The 20,409-nt window shown below is 43.9% G+C and overlaps 1 protein-coding gene across 2 annotated transcripts in view; it reads left to right on the top strand.

Annotated features, from left to right (window-relative positions):
* The window catches only part of INPP5A (inositol polyphosphate-5-phosphatase A), a 394,465-nt gene that overhangs the window by 129,601 nt on the left and 244,455 nt on the right, over positions 1 to 20,409 (top strand). The window lies entirely within an intron of this gene.

Below are 20,409 nucleotides of genomic sequence, written 5' to 3'. Positions count from 1 at the left end.
AGACGGAAAAATTCCCAAGTTTATCAAGACATTTGCGGGAGAATTTAAGGCCATCTGTCCACCAATTGAAGTACAACAGAAGATGTGTGAGGCAACAAAACAATGACCCAAAGCACAGAAGTGAAAAGAAAAAAGTGGAAAACCCCAAGTTGACCTTTTGACTGTCGACCTGGCCCAATGTAAACCCAATGCTTGTGTCGACATAATGGCATGTCGACCTAAGCCCATGTCAACCTTCCCATGGGTCGACATTGGCTCATGTAGACCCAATGCATGTCGACCTAATGATCATATACCATGAGCCCTGATTAGGAAGCAGCCTTATAGAAATAAAGTCACTCGTCTCATATTAATATATAGATGGTTCTGAAGAAACACCTAGCTGATCCTTGCCAAGCTGATAACATTGGGTATAATTAAACGCTAACAACTGCTCATAGGGGGGGGGGGGGGGGTATTCAATCCCACCAGTAACAGTCCGAATTGTCGAGCATTTGTTTTTCTCGCTTTCGAAAAAGGGGAATTCCACTCCAGGCGCTGCAAACTTTAGAGCTGCATATGATACTTCAAAATGAGGTCATCGGACCTCAGAAAAACAATAGTACAACAGAAAAGAGAAGTCTCACGTGCGCTTAAAAGTCCATGTAAAAGTAGGTGATCCTTATCAAAGGCTTCCTTTTGGTCCTTAGTCTACCAGGAATAATGGAGTAGTGATAGTAGTAGATGTATTAGAATTCTGATTGCATTTTATTGCTATAGCGCCACCATGTGTCACTAGTACAAAATGCACATTGTCAACATGATAGACAATACAAGGGTATAAATCTGATATTAAGACCACTAGTAGCAGTCATTCAGGCCATGTCCTGGTAATGATGGGCCTAGCTGGGCATTGACTTCCTTGTTGCTTGCCAGCTTTTAGAGACTGAATTTATGGTTTCATGACTTTCTACACTGCGGTGTTGTAGGAGTAGAGGAGAAGATGATCAGAAACTTTCTTTTTCAAGGGGTAGATGCATGAAGCATTGATAAGGGAGGAGAAGTGGCCCACAGCAACCAATCAGCACTGAAGTAACACTTTTATAATTTGCATAACCAATTTATACAGAGCAGCTGATTTGTTGCCATAAGCCACTTCTCCCTTATCACCGCTTCATACATCTACCCCCAAGTGATTTTAGTCACTTATATAATTGCTGAAAAGGTCCCTGTGCAATTTGTTAGACCTCATTATAAGCGCCACATCTTGCACTCTGTAGAAGTAGAATGATCATTTATATCCTGGACACACAACGCTAGTTCTAAGGTTGCGTGTCTTAAGGCCCCCATACACTATGCGATTTTGGGCCGATTTCATCCGATTTCGGCCCTTTGGGCCGATAAATCGGGTGAAATCGGCCCAAAATCGCATGTGTTTGACATCTGATCTGATGCGCGGTCCCGCGCACATCGGATCACGGTGTCGGACCTGCAGAACATTAGATATATCGGAATCTGAGCCATCATGGGTGCTTTTTAGCACCCACGATGTTCAGATCCGATATATCTTTATATACAGCTCCCCTGTCTTACTAGCAGCGCCCCCCCCCCCCCCCCCCCCCCCGCGCGCATTGACGGCTCCCGGCGGAAGTAGTGCAGGCAGGGACCGCAGGCGTCGCAGAGCAGAGACTGTCGGCACGGCGGGAGAATAGGAAGATATCCTATTCAAAAGACCGGAGCAGGATTTGTTCAGGGCATGATAAAACTGCTACAAAAAGCTTTCTGTGTTGCTGCAGCATGGGAAGTTCATCTGTATGGGGACACTGTAATAGACCCCCAGGTATCAATACTGGAGTATGTTGCCAATCTCTTACTACCCTACTATGTGCTTTGTGGTAGGCTGTGATGCTGTGCCTGCGATACTATTGTCTCCCTCCGCTTCTCCCTACTGACAGGATTCCCGTGTCCGGTATCCCCGCAGTGCCTGTGTCTCTTCTGGTGACAGTCACTCTGCAGGCTGCCTCCGGCTTTGGCTGAAAGCCTGGGACAGTGCTTACTCTAAAACAAAGATACGCTGTGCTGTTCTGCTTAGTAACCCTATGATTCCGTCATGTGTGTGTGTGTGACCTAGGCCAGGCTCTGTCGTCCGGGTCTGACAATACAGTGACTCTGTAACACCCCCTTTATGCTGTCCTCGCTTGCCACCAGGTACGGTATTCACTCTACACACAAGTAGAGTTAATACAGTACTGCCGATTTGGTGACACATGGGAGAACGACTGATGTTCTAGTGAGGTTTTATAGCAAAGATTCCCAAACTCAATCCTCAAAGCACCCAAATGGTCCAGGTGTTAAGGATATCTGTGACGGAGTACAGATGGCTACATCAAATTGATTGCGGTACTTATTAAGTCACCTGTGTCCACACTTGGTTATCCTTTCTATCCTGGACTGCTAGTGCCTCAGGGACTGCTTGGAGCCTCTAGCATAAATATGACACCAATCTGATCTTACATTTCGGTTGCCTCATCCTTCCCCTCTGTTACAGTAAGCTGGGGGAGGCGTAAGTAGTGATCCGTGGGTTAACGTTCCAAAGGTCATTGTCTTTTCCTCTGAATAAAATTTATGATCAACTGTTCTTCCCGTTTGTGTAACCATGGAAATATCCCCCCAAAGCTTTATACTTAGTGTGTACTACACTACCTGCATCCACCGTTGTGTGGATGGCACTGAATGTAATATCATACAAGCACAGGCAAGATCTGCCGGGATGTTTAGTTAATTACCTAATGGCAGCGTTTCAGATTTTTGCTTTTCTATATTTATCCGACACGTTTGTACGGCCGTGTAAGGAAATGTTGCCGATTTTGTTCTATAGAGGTTTATGCCGAACGTCCTGCAATTCAGATGGGAGATGTTTGTTGATTGTTTGCCCTCTATTCATGTTCTACCGTGGCCAGCCCAGCCCACATCCTGCCTGGTGCCCTGGGGAGAAGTGCCACTCTGTCGTAGCAGCTGTGACCCGCAATGCTGACATTTCAGTGGCAGATATGCTTTCTTTTTTCCTATTAAATGAGCGGATCCACATTTCAAAGAAAAGCAGAAGGAAAAGGAACTACTCTAAAAATACGTGCTGTCATTTAATCATTTACCCTGTATTATCTTCAACTGTAAGTCACGTTTTTTTCTGTTTTTGATTGTGTACTCTAATTGCCCGCTGCGGAACCCTTGTGGCGCCATATAAATAAAGGATAATAATAAATACTGTATGATGATTACTGTAGTCACTGAGGTATTCCACCACTTAGGGTTACATCTGGGATATGCAGCTTCAGAGACTCAGTCGCACACAGATGTGTCATCGCATTAATCAGCAGAGTTTCTTCATGCGTCCTGCCGCATTGCATTCAGCAATGGGGCCGAAATCCTTCTGATCGAGGCCCAGCCCGCGGGCGGTGTGTGGGACCCGGTCTCCCCGGAGTAGAGTTGTTTGGGAATGTAGCCCAAAGCAGGTGGCAAACTCCATCTAAGGCTAAATACTGGCACGAGACCGATAGTGGACAAGTACCATAAGGTTAAGTTGAAAAGAACTTTGAAGAGAGAGTCCAAGAGGGTGGGAACGGGTGGGATCCGTGCGGTCCGGCCAGAGGATTCAGCATGGTTCAAAATTCAGATAGGGGAGGCACAGCAACTGCCATTAACTACCATTCCAAACTGACTCCCTGGCAGTGGGTGTGGTTATCCTATTTAAATTGTATTGGAAGGGGGGGAGTGTGAAGACCTGCGCTCAGGGTGTACAATAAAAATATACTGACAATGTGTGATGGAATATCTGCAAGTTTTATTCACTGACAGTATATCCAATTTCGCTGCGTGCAGCTGGGGCAATGAAATGGATCGGGGTGAAGTAAGGTTTTTTTTTTTTGGTGCTGATGGGGTAAGCACGTAGGGGTGGTGGAATTAGGCAGTCAATGGGAGAGAATAAAAAGTCACAACATACAGGTGTAAGTGGTGCGGGGGGCTAGCGTCCCATCCCACCCGCAGTGCACTTTACCTGTTCTCACCGGCCGGGTGATGCTGGTCCTCTGTCCTCCTTCCGATCGTATGCTCAGTTACACCACGGCTGAATCGGCGCCTTGACCGCTCGATTCGCCGGTTTCCACAGCCTCAAAACAGACGGGACTTCCGGGATCGCGTCTCGCGGGACTTGACGCCGGGGTCCGTCTATAGCGAGTTCCGTGCGCTCGACTCCCAGCCGGGAGGAGACTTTTGGTGTGTCTGTGGTGGTGGAAAAGTAACTCCAACGCGTTGCGACCCTCTTGGGTCTTCTTCAGGGAGTAATTTAAATTGTAGACTGTGATGCAGCCCCACCCCTGGAGCCGCCACTATTTTTATTTTGTCCATTCTCAGAGTTGTCCAAAAGCAGACATGAAATGGTTCGTATAACTTGATTTTGTATATGTGAGCGATATGTGGCATTTCTAATGAGCTTCTACTTTGAGTAGAAGGCCATTTATACTAAAGCACCTTATATTTTGTTCCAGGAACCCGTATTACAGCCCAAACATCTGCCAGCTCTTACTTTAACATAACCAGGCTTTCAGGAGAGACCAGTGAAATATCAGCGCTGCAGACTATGTTCTATGTTCTGGCTGCTCGCTCTATTGCCGTAAAAGGTTTTAGGCATTCGAGTAGAACTTTCTTGTTAATAAAGGGTAAACCTCTTTGCCCAGAATCCCAATATGACATTCTAGGTCTCCGGTGTACGCTTAAGCTCTTACCAAAATTAAAACACAGCTTTGATTTCAGCGTAGCCCGTGCACTACGAAACAATATTTAGCGGAACAAAATGTTTATTTTAGAAAGTGATGAAAGCCTCGATAATCTGGGCTTTACGATGCAATCCGTCTTTCCATATAGATTTACTTCCAATAAATGTTAATGCTAGAAAATAGGTTTTTCTTCTTGTTGTGATGAAACGCTGTAATATTTGAAACCATGTTCATGTTTCTAAGCTGAAGTTAGCAATCAAGAACCCATCTGTCAGTGTAGTAGTGCTCACCAGTTCTATTTCCCTTGTATCCGATCAGCGGCCTTTTCTCCAACTAGTCTTTTTATTAAGTCTTCATACAACATCTCCTTAACTTTACTGTCGTCTGTTATATATATATATATATATATATATATATATATATATATATATATATATATATATATATATATATATATATATATATATATATATATATATATATATATATATATGTCATAGTGACCAAGGGAGAGCTATATTCAGATGACCAAGAGACGACATATTTGTATTAAGCCCCCCCCATACACGGTCCGTTAATCGGATCCGTTGTGTGCTTGAACAGCACACATCGGATCGCATCCCTAGTGCATGCAGTGTGCATGCACTGCGATCCGATGTGTAGCTAGTACAAAAAGTATGTGCAGCACATACTTTTTGTACCGTACTATGTGATGCGCATCGCATAGTACAGAACGGAGCCATACACAACGGACCGTGTATGGGCTCCTTTATTCTGATAAACTTTATATTCAAAATTCCCCACCAAATAATGGGTGTATACCAGTGGTTCACAAACTTTTTGAATCACGGCACGCTTAAGTATCAGAATATTTTTCACGGGACCCCTAGGCCAAAAGTTGGTTACTAATTTCACGAAAAATATTAAGTCAGTTGTGATTTAAATGTTTTCCTTAGTTTCAGTTATGTGGTGAGAAACATGATTCACTTCTGTTTACCCACATATTCTTAATTGGAAGCCACAAGCACTGATTTTTGCCTATTTCATTGGCCATAAATAATTTGAATTTGTTCTGGACCACCAACCTGAGGCACCCCTGCAAGTGCTCCGAGGCACCTCAGGGAGCTTAGGCGCACAGTTTGGGAACCACTGGTGTATACGTTTCTAGCCAGTGCCTTCTCGGCTATTGATGTCACCACACGTAATAGTGTACATTATAGCACCCACCATCTTTGAAAACCCATGCAGTATCTATTCCCTGCCTGGGGTGTCGCTCTCTGCTGTGGGGTTTCTAGCACAGGTCTGGTTTGCGTATCCGTGCTGATATACAGACCACACTGTGCTAGAAGCACTACAGCAGACAGCGACACCCCAGGCAGGGAAGAAGAACTGCATGGGTTTTCAAAGATAGCAGGTGCTAGAATGAACACTACAGTATGTCACTGCGGAGAGTGATTAAAACTTATTTTTCTGGGTCCTGGATTCATGTGCATGATACAGCAATAGCTGCAAGATGTTCCTTTTGCGGGGAATGTATGAGGGGGCATGTCATGCTCTACCCAAAGGGTGTGTCTAGTTCCATATATGGAGAGATTGTGAACGTGGCACCTAGAAGCGTGGGTGTGTACTGCTACATCGGAGAGGAATCTTTTAAAATGACTTGTATACAAATGTAGATGAGCCCCAAAGCAGTTAGTAAGAGATACTATACTTGGTAAAGTGCTGGGAAATGGTGCTGATGATTCAATGTAAATGTATCTATCTCTTATTCCTTTTTCCCAAATGAGGGAGATTGCTGTTATTTCAGGGAGTCTCCTGCAGAATGCAGGAGGGCAGGCAACTATGCATAAAGGTGATTACCTGGTACATAAAGATTACCGAAACCACCATGATGACCTAACAACACAGTTTCCTTGAAAGCCTCTTCTGCAACAACTTTTACGGACAAAATGATAATGTATGTGTTGGCTGCGCAACTTCACAAAACAAATTATTTGAATTTGACTTCTATGAAATTTTGAGACAGACAAAAGTACGTCATGTAGCATCTTATCGCTGGGAATTACCTTTCTGTGGTTCAGTTACTGTGTGCGAGCTGCATGAAATACCCGCTGGATGTCTCAGAAAGACTTATTTCTGGTTTGTTTGTGTTATGTGCTATTTATACGCTGCACCTATCTTTCCTGCTGATATTTCCTGCCTGGCATCTGTGAGCACGTGACCGGCATATTTAGCTGTAATTTTGTAGTGGGGAAAGATCTGTGGTCACTGCGGGGTGGGGGATAGAAAAAATAAGAACTGTTTGTGGCTGTAGTGTCCTATTAAGAGGGGGGTTGGGCATATTAGATCAACACAAGCAAAGGGTCCTCACGGTGGAGGTTGACCCGTAGTCTATGCGAGTTTTTCATGTTTTTGGTGTCCATGTTGAGCACATGGATTTTTCTGGCAGCGATATTGTTTATGCATTGATCTTAAATATTATAGCTTATTGATCAGATGGTTATGATCATTTGTCCTGTTTATGGGTCAATTTTCTGGATCTTCTAGATAGATGACAGCTGAAGCTCTGATTGTGCGTTACACATGCACCACTTCCGCTATTGTGTGTCTACATGAGAGGTATGGTGGAAGCTACCCTCCTGGAAGCTGCTGTAGCAGCTCCATTTTTCTGGTAAACCCCATCAGCCCCACAAGAGCGGGCAGCTTTCCCGTATCCTACACGCTTCCTAATGAAGTGGGTAAGATGGTGTGATCTCCAGAAATCAGGGGGACTGGGATAACTGTAATCACGTTATTCAGCTCCAGCATGGAACCTTGAACGATGTCTTGAGAAACTCCAGTTTCCTTGGAGACGAAACGCGTTGACGACTTCCGCTTTCACGTCACATCCGGGCTCTGAAAGTTTTCCACTCAAGTCCTCCTGCAGCGTTACTGCACGCTACATCTTCTGCTGGCCGGGACCTTGCCATAACATCAGAGGCCAGCCAGAAGCCTATACCACCAACACAGCGCTTCCATGGTGAGGAATCCCAAACCTTCCAACAGCGTGATTTCTCTACGCCAGCCACTCGCTGCTGCGGACTGCTGCTTGAAGCCGGCTTACAAGTTAGGTGACTATTAAACCGTCCCCCCTCAGCCTGCTACAATATAGCAATAATAAACCCATGCTTATACAGCTTACTATTTACCCGCCACATGGGCTTTTTTGCTAACTAATTGAGCTTTGACTAACAAATTGGATGTATGGATAAATCACTCTGCCTGTGATCAAACTGGTGAACTAACAAAACTACATGTGCTTATTAATCCCTCGCCTGCTGCTCAATTGAACTGTGGTTCGTGCGTGTATGCTCACATGCTAATACAGCAAAGAAGGGGATGCTAAGCAATTTACCTCTTTTTGTCCTAATAAGCTAAATAATATTGGAGGCAATACTTTATAGTGGAAACTTTGTACCTGATGTGAATCTCTATTGAATTTTTATTGAATTTAGATTGCAATTTGATTGTAATTTGTTTACATGTGTTTTTTAAATTTATAAAGTTTTATACTGAATATTTTTTGCATACATAAAATACTATAGTAAAATCTAAACAGTGTGTCCGGTCTCTTTGTGTACAGCAAGCTGATACTGATATTATGCAGCGCAACGTAACTGTTAAAAGTGTTTCCATTTAATAGTATGAGTAATTAGCTGCTCATAATTTTGTTGCTGCAGCAATAAACACTAATATCTATTTTAAATTTATATTGAATCCATAAACAAGCGCCAGTTAATAGACCGAGGAAACCTCTTGGTTTAGACCATTAGGGCTCCCGATCTTTTTTTCTTCCACCATGGAACCTTAAATAGCTGGCGTTTTATCTTTGTTGACTGTGTGGCCGGATAACAAGGCCATTTTGTTTCCGGCATCTCTTGAAGAGAAGACTAAAAAAGTGGTTAAGTATGGGGCAATGGGCGGTTTGGTATGATTGAACAATTTAAAACTTAAGAATTAAGCAAAGAACTGTAATGATTCTAATATAGCACAATGTGGCACTATAAAAGTTATTGGCCACATGTATTAAGGTAGAAATTTGATCAAATTGAGTGATATAAACAATCTGCTTCTAACTGTGATGTCACAGGATGTGTTTGAAAAATTACACGAGCTGATTGGTAGTTTATCACTTTCCATCTTGTTGATTAGTACATCACGTAAGACGTTATGGCTTATGATGAGTTTAGATCTGAACACGTATAACTTGCTGTGTGTGGAAGCATTTCTCTGTGTTCTTATTGCAGAGATTGAATGCGCACACTGCCGCCTTAACACAACAGCAATAAAACCTTTTCCCAACTGGTTTCTGTTCTGTTTTATCCCAGTGTGTCCCTGGCTGCTTGCCTGGGATTGTTTTCACATTCGTTGTATTTTTACTGATAAACATGTGAAATTGTCGTCTGGTTCTCGTTAAAACAAGACAATGAGTATTTTCGTTTTATTTATTTTTTAAGTCTCAAAACACAGAACTGTATGATTTTATATTTATTAAACAATATTAAAAATAGTATTTAAATACATTCGTTTTGTTACTAGGAATGAAGCCGATACGACTTTGGCATTCAGCGTATAGGTGTGGCGATTCATTGAAAGGATATAGCGTGTGCCGCTTAAAATGTCGTTACAAGCTTACATTTCAATATCGCCTTGTAGGTTGCAATATTTTTAAAGATAAAAAGAAAAAACGGGAGACTATAGCAGTGATGACAAAGTCATGGCCCTCCAGCTGTTGTGAAACTACATGTCCCAAAATGCCCTGCCACAGTTTTAGCAATCCATTATATAAATCTGTGGCAGGGCATGTTGGGATGTGTAGTTCTCTTGTACTGATCCAATCCTCCAATGAGGCAGAGGGAGGTTTTCTCAAACTGTTGGGTGAGACTGATCGGGTTGCATTATCTATGCGTCTTAATGGTCATACCTACTGGTTATTGCTATACTCATTTCTGTATCTATACGCCGTGCGTGTGAGCCTCTACCCAGATAAAAATACACTAGCTGATGAGCCCGGCTTGTTGGGTGAAACATTTGACCCCTTTACACCTTATTAGGAGTCGAATTTAAAAAAAATCCATGCTTAGTGGGTGCCAGGTCACCTTGCAGGTGCACAGGAAGTGTTCACCAACTGTCATTTTCTGGTGCAAAATGGTGATACATTGTAGATGGCAGGCGAACATTTTGCCACATAACTCTGCAAATCTACAGACCAAGGGCCAGATGTACTAAGCTTCAAAAGTGATAAAATGGTTGGCTGTTTATCACTCTCTAATCAGCTCCTACCTTCCATGTCACAGATTGTGGGCGGGATGTTCAAACATCCGCAGCCCAGCTCCGCCCCCCTTTGCTGCTCATCGTCGACATAATTATCGCTTATGCTGTAACATATGCGATAATTATGGCAAAGGACAGCTCTTGCGTTAAGAGCTCTCTTTTGCGGTGAGAGTCAGCGGGTCTCCCCTCCCTCACTTACCCAGCGCTGCTGCTGCGGTGCCGGGCTCTCCTCCTCCCTGCACCCGGAAGAGGAACATGGTGCAGGGAGGAGGAGATCACAGGTCCGGGCAGCACAGCTGCCCGAACACAGGTGAGGGGGTGGTCGTTGTGGGGCGGTGCGGGGCGACGGTGTGTCGCGGTAGAATCTCATAGGCTTCTATGGGACATCGGCAGATATATCTGGCATCTTGCAATGAACAGAGAATAGTTGAACATTCACATCAGTCCCTGCTCCAGTGGAGCTTACACTCTATATTCCCTACCACATGTACACGTTGCTATCCAATTATCCCTGTAAGCTTGCACTTACCGGGGAGCACAATCCTTGCTAAGAGCCCAAGGAGGTGTTTTTGGGGTGATAACATATGAGTCTGGGGTGTTATCATGGATAATCACATATCGCCCAGTAAGTTGTAATTTAATGCACGGAAAAAATGGGTTGCAATTGGGCAGGAAGCCTGTTTTGACCATATGTTAAATTACTGCACGTAATAGGATTCCCTCTCAGTTTGGTATATGCCATGCTCGGACAACTGTATCCTAGACCTACAGTATGTCATACCATGTTGTCCTTTTGATTTTAATATATAGATCCGGTTTCTCAGTGATCTCTGGTGTAGAACGGAGCATAGGTGGTTACCAGTAGTCATTTTATGCTATGACTCGTATGTATATAGCATAATGTAAAAATTTTGTCTGTTGGGCACCTATAGGGCACATATTGCTCTCTGGTTATTATGCTACTGTTCTAGGTGTTACTGCTGGCAAACACATGCCACCCAGACACATGGCACACACTGCTTTATGTAACCAGCTTCTGTTTAGCATCTCCCGCTGCCTGAATGCCTTCTACTCTGCTTGAGTGGCTGTCAGTCATTCATCTCTGCTGTAGAGAGCACCTTGATGCCACTCTATGGGAGATGCAGGATAAATAGTGCGTGTGGCCCGCGCCCAGAATGTACTAGAGTGAAGCGTTTGCACTTAGCACATTACTTGTGTTCCGCATATTGTTTAGTTTGCCTCTATGGTGTTTACATTTAGCAGATTGTAATATGACAGTGAGAGTTGTCTGCTGCCTCTAGCTCATAAATTACACCCAAGAACATTGTGCCATGGAGTACGTAACACTGGTACACCGGTTCTGCTCCCGTTGGGCACATTTCTAGCCTGATTGCAAACGCTTTCACATATTGTAGAAAATGACAGAACATTTAAACGGTAATAATGAGTGAGTGTATATAACACCTGTCCCTTTAACCTTCTCTGCCACAGCATAGAGGTCCAGGAAGTTGGCATGACCGCCTTTGCTTTCTGTTATGACATGTTTTAGCACACAAAGGGAGTGACCTCTAGTGGTCAGTGGAGGTACTTTCCCTCATAGAGGTGAGGAGCAGTTAGCTATATATATCTAAAGTCTCTCACGTGTGCCGTCCCTCCCGGTGGCTCCACACCCCATATTTCATACATGAAACAACTGTGGTGGCCCTCGGTGTCATTTTTATGGTCCAAAGGATCAATGATTTTATGCATCTGCCTCCAGAGATTCTCTAGCCAGGAGCCAAATGTTATTTTCTTAAAATAAACAAAACTATTTTTTTCTTTTGCAAACAATTTCTTACGATTTAATTGGTTTTTGTATAACACTGAAATGTACTAGTAGCATCCTGATGAAATAGAAGACCTACTGTACATTGCTGTTCATGCTGGAGATTATCTACGCCATTGTAATGTTATTTAAAGTGATGCAACCGTGTTGGCAGGATAATTTATTATACACCTGATCGTAAAGGTTCCTGTTCACAGCTTAAGGGTCCTGAGGAAGCTTTTTGCGAAAGCGTACGCTTGACTAACTACACACCTAGTGTGTTTAAACCCCACTCTCTCTTCCCCCCCCTTATAAACTGTATTTCGATCTGTTGTTGGCCGGATTGGGGTTTCCGTTGGACACGGTCCCCAGCAAGCACACTGACACGGTCTCTGGCGCCAGAGCCGTGTGTTTTTCCTGTCTCTTCTAAACCCGCACTAGCGAGGGAGTGCATACAGGCACACCTCTGACTCAGCTCTGCGGGCAGAACGCAGCCTTGTGGAACCACTGGCTCCAGCAAGTCAGCAGCGGCGCTGAAACGGTATCATATCCGTGTTCAAGCGCTTGCCAGCGGCTGCGTAGAGAGCCCCAGGATCATATTGACACATTGTTTCAAAGTAGTAACAATCCTGTGTTATCCATGTAATATGCGACTATGATTTGGTAATAAAACCAAATCCACCGTGCCATATCAAGACTAATTATAAGACTATTAAGGGACAGTGTGCAGTGGGGTCCCACTAGGTGAGGATTCATATCCTTTTTAAATCACTACATGTTGTCTCATGTTTTGTCTGTGTCTTTTATATATTCGCAACTATTTTAAATTAACTCATTAAAAGTCATGTTTTATTAATATAATTCTCCAGGTGCACCAAAAAAAGACACTCTTTTTCTGTCCTCCAAAATATGTCTATTTCGTGTCTGTGGTAGCACACCCTCGCATTAATAAATATTAATTGATAATACTGCACAAGGAGGGTCCACCCGTGCATAACAATAAACTCTATTTCTGTGCGACTGACAAAATCTTTCCTAAACCTCCCGACCTTCTGGCCCTGTCGACGAGAGGCATGTCGACCTATTTCCCCTTTTGATCTAAGCCCTGTTGACCTAATGCAGTGGTCAGGGAACACGGTCCTCATTACCCCACACAGTGGGCGGTATTCAATGAGCCTGATTCGCCATGTTTTTATAGCGAATTTGTGCTGTTTGGCGAATTTCTGACAAAAACGGTGAATCCCCCTATTCAATGACCACATGGCGAATACATTTCAAGGTTTTTTTCACCATGATTCACCGAGTAGCAATCGCTATCTTTTTATGGTGAAGTGGAATGTGAACTTTTAAAATAAAGTGTTTTGTTTTTTACATTTGGTGTCAAAAAATCAGGAATTTTATTCTGAGGAGGGGCATGCTATTTTTATGCATGTGCTGTAAGCACATGAATATATATTTAATTTAAAAAAAATATATATATATTTTTTTTTTTTTTACACAGCAGCCAGCAGGGGGCGCCGGAGCCCAGCCGCTCATTACATATTCATATATTCACTGCACTCGATCGTTACGATCGTGTGTAGTGAATATACCTCCCCTGCTGGCACCCCCGGGGGGCTGCCTGGCACCCGGGGAGCCCACCTACCCCCCACAAAGTTCTGGGGCAGGCAGAGAGACTACCATCTCTCTGCCTGGCACCGTCCTCAGGCTCCCTGCGGCAATCGCCGCAGGAGCTCATATTCGCCAGTCAGGGGCAGCGAGCCCCTGACACGTTGAATACCAGAGCCCGCCGGCTCCGGAACGTGGCGAATGTGCAGCGAATCCTAAAAAGGATTCGCTGCACCTCGCAGTTATTCTCATTGAATACCGCCCTGCATGTTTTGCTGGTAACCCAGCAGGTGCACATGTGTACTAATTACTCAGACACATTTTATAAGGTCCGCAGGTGGAGTTAATTATTTCACTTGTGATTCTGTGAGGAGACCTGCAAAACATACACTGCGTGGGGTAATGAGGACCGAGTTCCCTGACCACTGACCTAATGTATGTCCCCCTTCATCGTGTTAACCTACTGTACCAACGGTATCCTCCATATACAGTGGTGAAAAAGCAGATCAATATTATCAATTGCAATATCGGACTATGAAGAAAATAGGTGTAGTTTATATTTAATCTGTACAGGCTTAAGGGGGTATTCAATACCGGGTCATGACTGTCAGGACATCCCAACAGTCGTGACCCTGGCCCCTTCTCAGCCCTCTCGGCTGTTGTTCGGCAACCAGGATTCACTATCCCACCTGCCAAACGGCCAAGGATCGTCGGGATATGGCAGTGATCTCGACAATCAATGGCCGTTCTCGGCAGAACGGGCCAGACAGCTTTTAAAGTCTGATCCATTCTGCCAAGATGCCTTTTCAAATGGTGCCGGGAAAGAACGGCATTGAATAGGCGCACGCCGCTATTTTCCACATCTGAAATAATGGCGGGGGACTTGAATACCCCCCGAAACCTGTACTGAATGATGCAGCTGCGGGGTTTCTTCTTATAAACATGAATTCCAGTTACGTGAGGCTTTCCCTTTAAAAAAAAAAAAAGCAAGATCAGTTTAATTATAATTCAGATAATAAAGGGGAGAAGAGCGGATGAAAGCATTTAATTGCACTGCAGATTTCAGACATACATACTTTGCCAAACAACATCTTTTCCAAAATATGTCATTACTGTGCAATCGGATTGCTAAATATAAGGCTCCTTGAATACAGTTTGGAATAAACGTTGGATTTATTTTGGTCGTGAGTTGTTATTGGTGCCATGTGGTGTTTAGATTCACAGCTGTGTCTGTTTAATGCTGCTTTGTATTTTACTGCCAGCAGAGACTATTCCCCGGGTTAAGTAACTGCACCGAGAGTCCTCCTGTTCCCTCCACATACAACGTGTGTACTGGAGTGGAAGTGGGGGCAGGTAATGTAATACAGGTATGACATCGATTTGATCCGGTACGTCTTTTAATCTGGACACATAAGGTGCCGGAGGGGGAGAGATGCTGCAGGAGGACTCGGTTAGGCTGTATGGTAGGGTCAGGTGATGCGATGCCAGTGGCGTAACTACAAGTTATGTGCCCCCCTGCCAAAAAAATGTCTGCACCCCCCCCCACAGTATTTAGCAGCAGGGGCAATGTATTAACAGCTACCTAGGCATTAAATCAGGCATCAGCTCAGGGCTAGCATTGTCCTATCCCCACTGCATGCCAGCCCTACTGCTGGCTCCGGGCTGCGCTGGAGATCTCGCACCTGCCCATTACAGCCGGCCGGGGGGAAAGTGTGATTGTGCAGGGATGCCGTGGGTGCTGATAAGGAGAGTCGTTAACACTGGGCATAACAGCTCTCCCTGGGGGGGGGGGGGGTGTTTAATAAATCCGGCCGCTATGGGTGCCCAGCTCTCCACGTTATGCAGGACTACACTACATGATAATAGAATTCAGAGATTTTGGTGACATATACCTGCACAGGTATATGATATGCCCCCAAGCTATCATCAACACATCTCTGTATATTGGGGGTCCCTAGCACTATATCTGGGTGCAGGGTGCGGAACCTCAAAAAAACTAGCATAAGCTAGAAAGCTCAGAGTAGCACGCCAGTGAAATACTTTAGTGTTAATAAATATTAGTGATAGGAAGCCAAAGCTATGTATAGACAGCTAGAGACAAAAAAAAAATGAAATGACATTAAAATAAAAAAGTGTTAATGAGAAGAAAAAAAAAAATAGTGCGAAGTGTTAATGTACGGGTGTGACACACTAGAGCTACCAAGCCAAACCATTCCAGGGGCACCGCACCCCACACCACCGTTACCCTAAATTGGGTCTACGATTAACCAGCAAGTAGCCACATGATAATGGCTCCTTACTTAAATATATCTAAACTAAGAGCTACCTACCTTGGAGCAACCCCAGACTACTCCATGTGGCACATCTCCTCCTAATACAGGCTCCTTTCTGCCTCTCACAACATACACACAGATAGTTGTAGATGCTCAATTAGTTTAGTAATACCACTCAGGTGCACCATCCTCTAAGGCACATGTCTTCAACCTGTGGCCCTCCAGATGTTGTGGAACTACATGTCCCAGCATGCCCTGACAGTTTTGGCATGCTCTTATAGGAAAAATGTGGGAATGCATGTTGGAACATGTAGTTTCACAACATCTGGAGGGCCACAGGTTGAAGACCCATGCTCTAAGGTCTATGGTGAAGATTTGTAAATAGATTCCCTGCTAAAAGAATTGACTGAAGAAAATGGAAAGTGTTTGTTTGCCCTTTCCATTATTTATGCCTAGTTTTTAGGGTTTATATATAACAAAAGCTACCACTTGAATACGCTGTTGTTGTTGTTGTTGTTGTTGTTGTTGTTTCTAATGCCATTATTATAAAATCAGATTTTGTGCTTTTAATTACAAATAAGCAACTTAAATTTTAAATTATTATTTTTTTTTTTTTTTTTTTTTTTAAGTTGTATGGCTACATTTCTTTTAAAATGGTTTTGGTGAGCGCCGCTTCTACTGGTAAAGTCTTAATGAATGAAACGTGTTAGGCGTTGGAGCCTTCCTTGGCTTTGGCCTGGCACGGTCACCTTTGAAAGCATAAACCTCTAGATAGAAGTGCAGTTTATCTGTTGTGCAGTCAGGGCCTGCTCCTCTTACCGTGTATTCATTTCACGTGGTGGCGTTTTCTTATCACTCAGCCGCTGATCAGCTCTATGGACCTCTGTCTCTCTCTCTCTCGCTATCTGAGAGGACAGGAGCTGGTCAGGGTGACATTTGTTTGTCATCCAGAAGACGGCAGCTAAATCAATAGCGGTGTTTTCTAAAGGGGAATGGGAATGTGGGAAAGCTTAAACACTGGGACTGCAAATGTGCTTAGTAGCTGGCACAGAAGTAGTAGGTCTACATCAGTGCGGCGGCTTAGTGCAGGTTGTTAGTGCACCAATTTTTCTGCACCGGTTGTAAGTTCTTGTGATTTCCTTCTGCCTACCAAACAAACTTAGAAACGTTTTCCCCAGGAGGTTAAAAACAAAGCGCTGCTGAAGGCCAACTCTGTTTTAATTAATACAAAGTACGGTAGCCTGTGAGACCAGAAATGTAACAAGCTATTGAGGACTAAAGGTAGAATCGAGCACAGTGGCGAAGTGGGCTGATATCGCTGGCAATATGGTCGCTGGCGACCATATTGCCAGTGATGGAAGTGTTATAATTGGGAGTGTTCTAATCGCTGGTCGCAGGAGCTTGCTCCTGCGACTAGCTGATTACCTCTATGGCTCCCCCGGCAGAGGTTTCTTTTCATCAGCGACCATCTCTAGTCGCCGATGAAAAGGAGACATTGAGTGATATATCACTCAGAGATATATCGCCTCGTGTGTACGCACCATTATAGTTAGTGTACAGTGGGGGGGATTTGCATATTATAATCTCAACTGCAGTAGTAGTGAGGGCTAATTGCAACCCAGGGCCACATTAAAGGGGGGGCAAAGGGGGGCAGTACCCCTGGGCCCCCTTCTAGCTAGGGGCCTCCTGTGGTCGGCATGTATTAAAAAAATATATATATATATATATATATATATATATATATATATATATGTTTGTTTGTTTTTCAACTAAGTGTTGTGCATGGGAGTGGGGTAGTGCTGCAGCTTCACCTATCTGCCAATGTGGGAGTAGGTGAAGTCCCATGAGACTTTGCACAAGAAGTTAAAGTCCTGTGCTGAGCCCTGGTTGGTGGAGCTCATTACATGCTTCTCAGGCCCATGGAGGACAGCAAAAGCAGCCTAGTCATGGGAGGGTTTTTAATCAGAGGCAGCACTGAGCCTGTGAGGTCTTCTACAGTACGGTCTCTATACAGTATGTATATGTGTGTGTGTATATATATATATATATATATATATATATATATATATATATAGATAGATAGATAGATAGATAGATATATCTCCCCCTCCTCCCTGTAAGTTTATACTGCCTTTATTCATGACGACAGTGTAATATTCTCCCATGCGGCCAGTAATGACAAGTGCAAGGGGGCCCCCCTGTCTAAATTGACCCAGGCCCCCTGAAGGCTTAATCTGGCACTGTTGCAACCATTGTTACAAGCATTTATGTATAACTGTACACATACAGCTGCAGGTTCCCTAAAGGGGATACATACGGTTGAATGGAACTGGGAATGCCGGCAGTCAGAATACCAGCACCGCAATCACAATGGAGGGAATCCCAACAGGAATCAGCTAACTTTACTTACCCTTAACCCCCTCCCCCCACCCCCAGTAACCTAACAGTCCCTGCTAGAGCCATATCCTACCTCCTAAAGCTGAAACCCCCCCCCAAACACACACACACACACACACACACTGCAGCCTAACCCTAAGGACCCCTTCTGAGTGCCAATACTTAACCTCATGTCACTTGTCTGCACCTCATGTTACCTGTCTGTTGCCCCCACCCTCTAGATTGTAAGCTCATTGGGCCATCTACCCTCCTGTTCTCACAGCCCTCACACTTCAATTACAGCACTCAGCGACCCTCTATACCCGCATCTCATCTCACTCAATAATTGTTCATCTCAACAACGCGCCCCTGGTAGTACACGGAGAACTCCTTTGCTTCCCTATATCTCAGCTGTATTGTGTACTGAAAGTTGTGATGTGAACTGTTATGTGCTCTGTTGTAGTTTTAGGGGCAGATTTATTAAGCTCTGTGAAGTAATAATGTGGCTGGTACTTTATCACCAGCCAATCAGCTTCTATCTGTCTTTTCTTTCAAACCCAGCCTGTAACTTGACAGTTAGGAGCTGACTGGCTGGTGATAAAGTACCAGCTGCTTTATCACATCACCGAGGTTCATAAATCTGTCCCTCAGTTACTGTAATGTTTAGTTCTGTGTACCCTGTATTGCTTTATTGTACCATATGTACAGTGCTGCCAACCACTTATGACTCATTATAAATAATGGGTAATGATCCCCCCACTCACCCACACACACACACACACACACACACACACACACACACACAGACACACAGGCAGACACGCACACAGGCAGACACGCACACAGGCAGACACGCACACAGGCAGACACGCACACAGGCAGACACGCACACAGGCAGACACGCACACAGGCAGACACGCACACAGGCAGACACGCACACAGGCAGACACGCACACAGGCAGACACGCACACACACCTCCCTACAGCCTAACGCTACTGCTCCCCCAATTACTTATGTTCGGGATGCTTGTAGTCAGGTTGCAGACATCATTATTGTGAATATCTGCATTGCTCTTTTGGAGTTTTAGTTTGTGGACTGTTGATTTTGTGCTAGTAAAATGCTGCCAAATGCTGTTATGTACGAACTGTGGTAAACGCAGTAGGGGCAAATGAACTGTCCTCTAATGTACAAGTCACACACCGACCTAAAGTGTGTGCACTGGTTGCACACCTTCTAAAAATTAAGAAATGGTAAACCTGAAACTATAATACATTATTATTTTGGTTGTAATTGCAGTGTTAGGGCCTGTAGAACTATAATAGCTGCAATAGTTCCTGTTGGGGAGCATTCTGAGGAAATGGGCACCCTGCATGTACATCTCTCTCCGTACTTGGGGCTGAGGAATGTGTGTTAGATGTCCTGGTACAAAAGCACGTACCGGTCCGACCACTGCATGTAAACTGAAAGCTGAATGGAACTACGATTTCAGATCAGGTTTCGGCCTAGACAAATAGAGACATAATCCTGTGTTTCTACCATCTTTGTGAGGGAAAAAAATCTCACCTATATATTTGCATTATTGTACTGAGAACAAATAAAACTGAAGAGGTTAATTTTACACGGGGCAATCGTGTGTATACACACCCGAGTTAAGGTTTGCCAAACCGTACCAGTTTACCGTAGACTTAACGCTCAAGCTGAGTTTAGCCATGCAAATGACCCTGTGTGTCTCCCCCCCCCCCCAAAAAAAAAAAATAACACAGCACCTTCGAAAACTTGTTCTGTTTTGGAGTTCTGAAGCTCTAAATTGTTCTGACCTTCCACCCTTTCCTCTAACTTGTTGCACTCACCTGATTTTTCTTTTATATATTTTTCATCCTCCTTTTTAGAAATTTTTATCTCAGCGGTGGCCATAATTTATTTTTTTTCTGAGCTAATCCATTTTTTGCCTTTTAAATGATTTGGCTTGAGACTGCCTTGCATAAAGAGACTTGGTACAGGTTGAGTATCCCGTATCCGAGTATCCGTTATCCGAATTATTCCGAAAACCATACATTCCAGAAAGTGAAAAAAAAATATTTTTTTTGCTAAAAACTCACTGGGGACATATGTAACAGCATTACTGAGGACATGATATGTAACTGGCACTATATATGTGCAAGAAAATGATTGCTTGGCATTCAAATTCAATATCTGAGATAGTACACACATTTTGTTTCATGTTTTGAAACCTTGTTTTTTGAAGAAATAAAATATATTTGTGTGTATTTTATGTGTTTATAC

The sequence above is a fragment of the Crinia signifera genome, chromosome 6 (genome assembly GCF_055691185.1).
Source record: "Crinia signifera chromosome 6, ASM5569118v1, whole genome shotgun sequence".
Lineage (NCBI taxonomy): Eukaryota > Metazoa > Chordata > Amphibia > Anura > Myobatrachidae > Crinia > Crinia signifera.
This window is presented reverse-complemented; position numbering and strand designations above follow the sequence as displayed.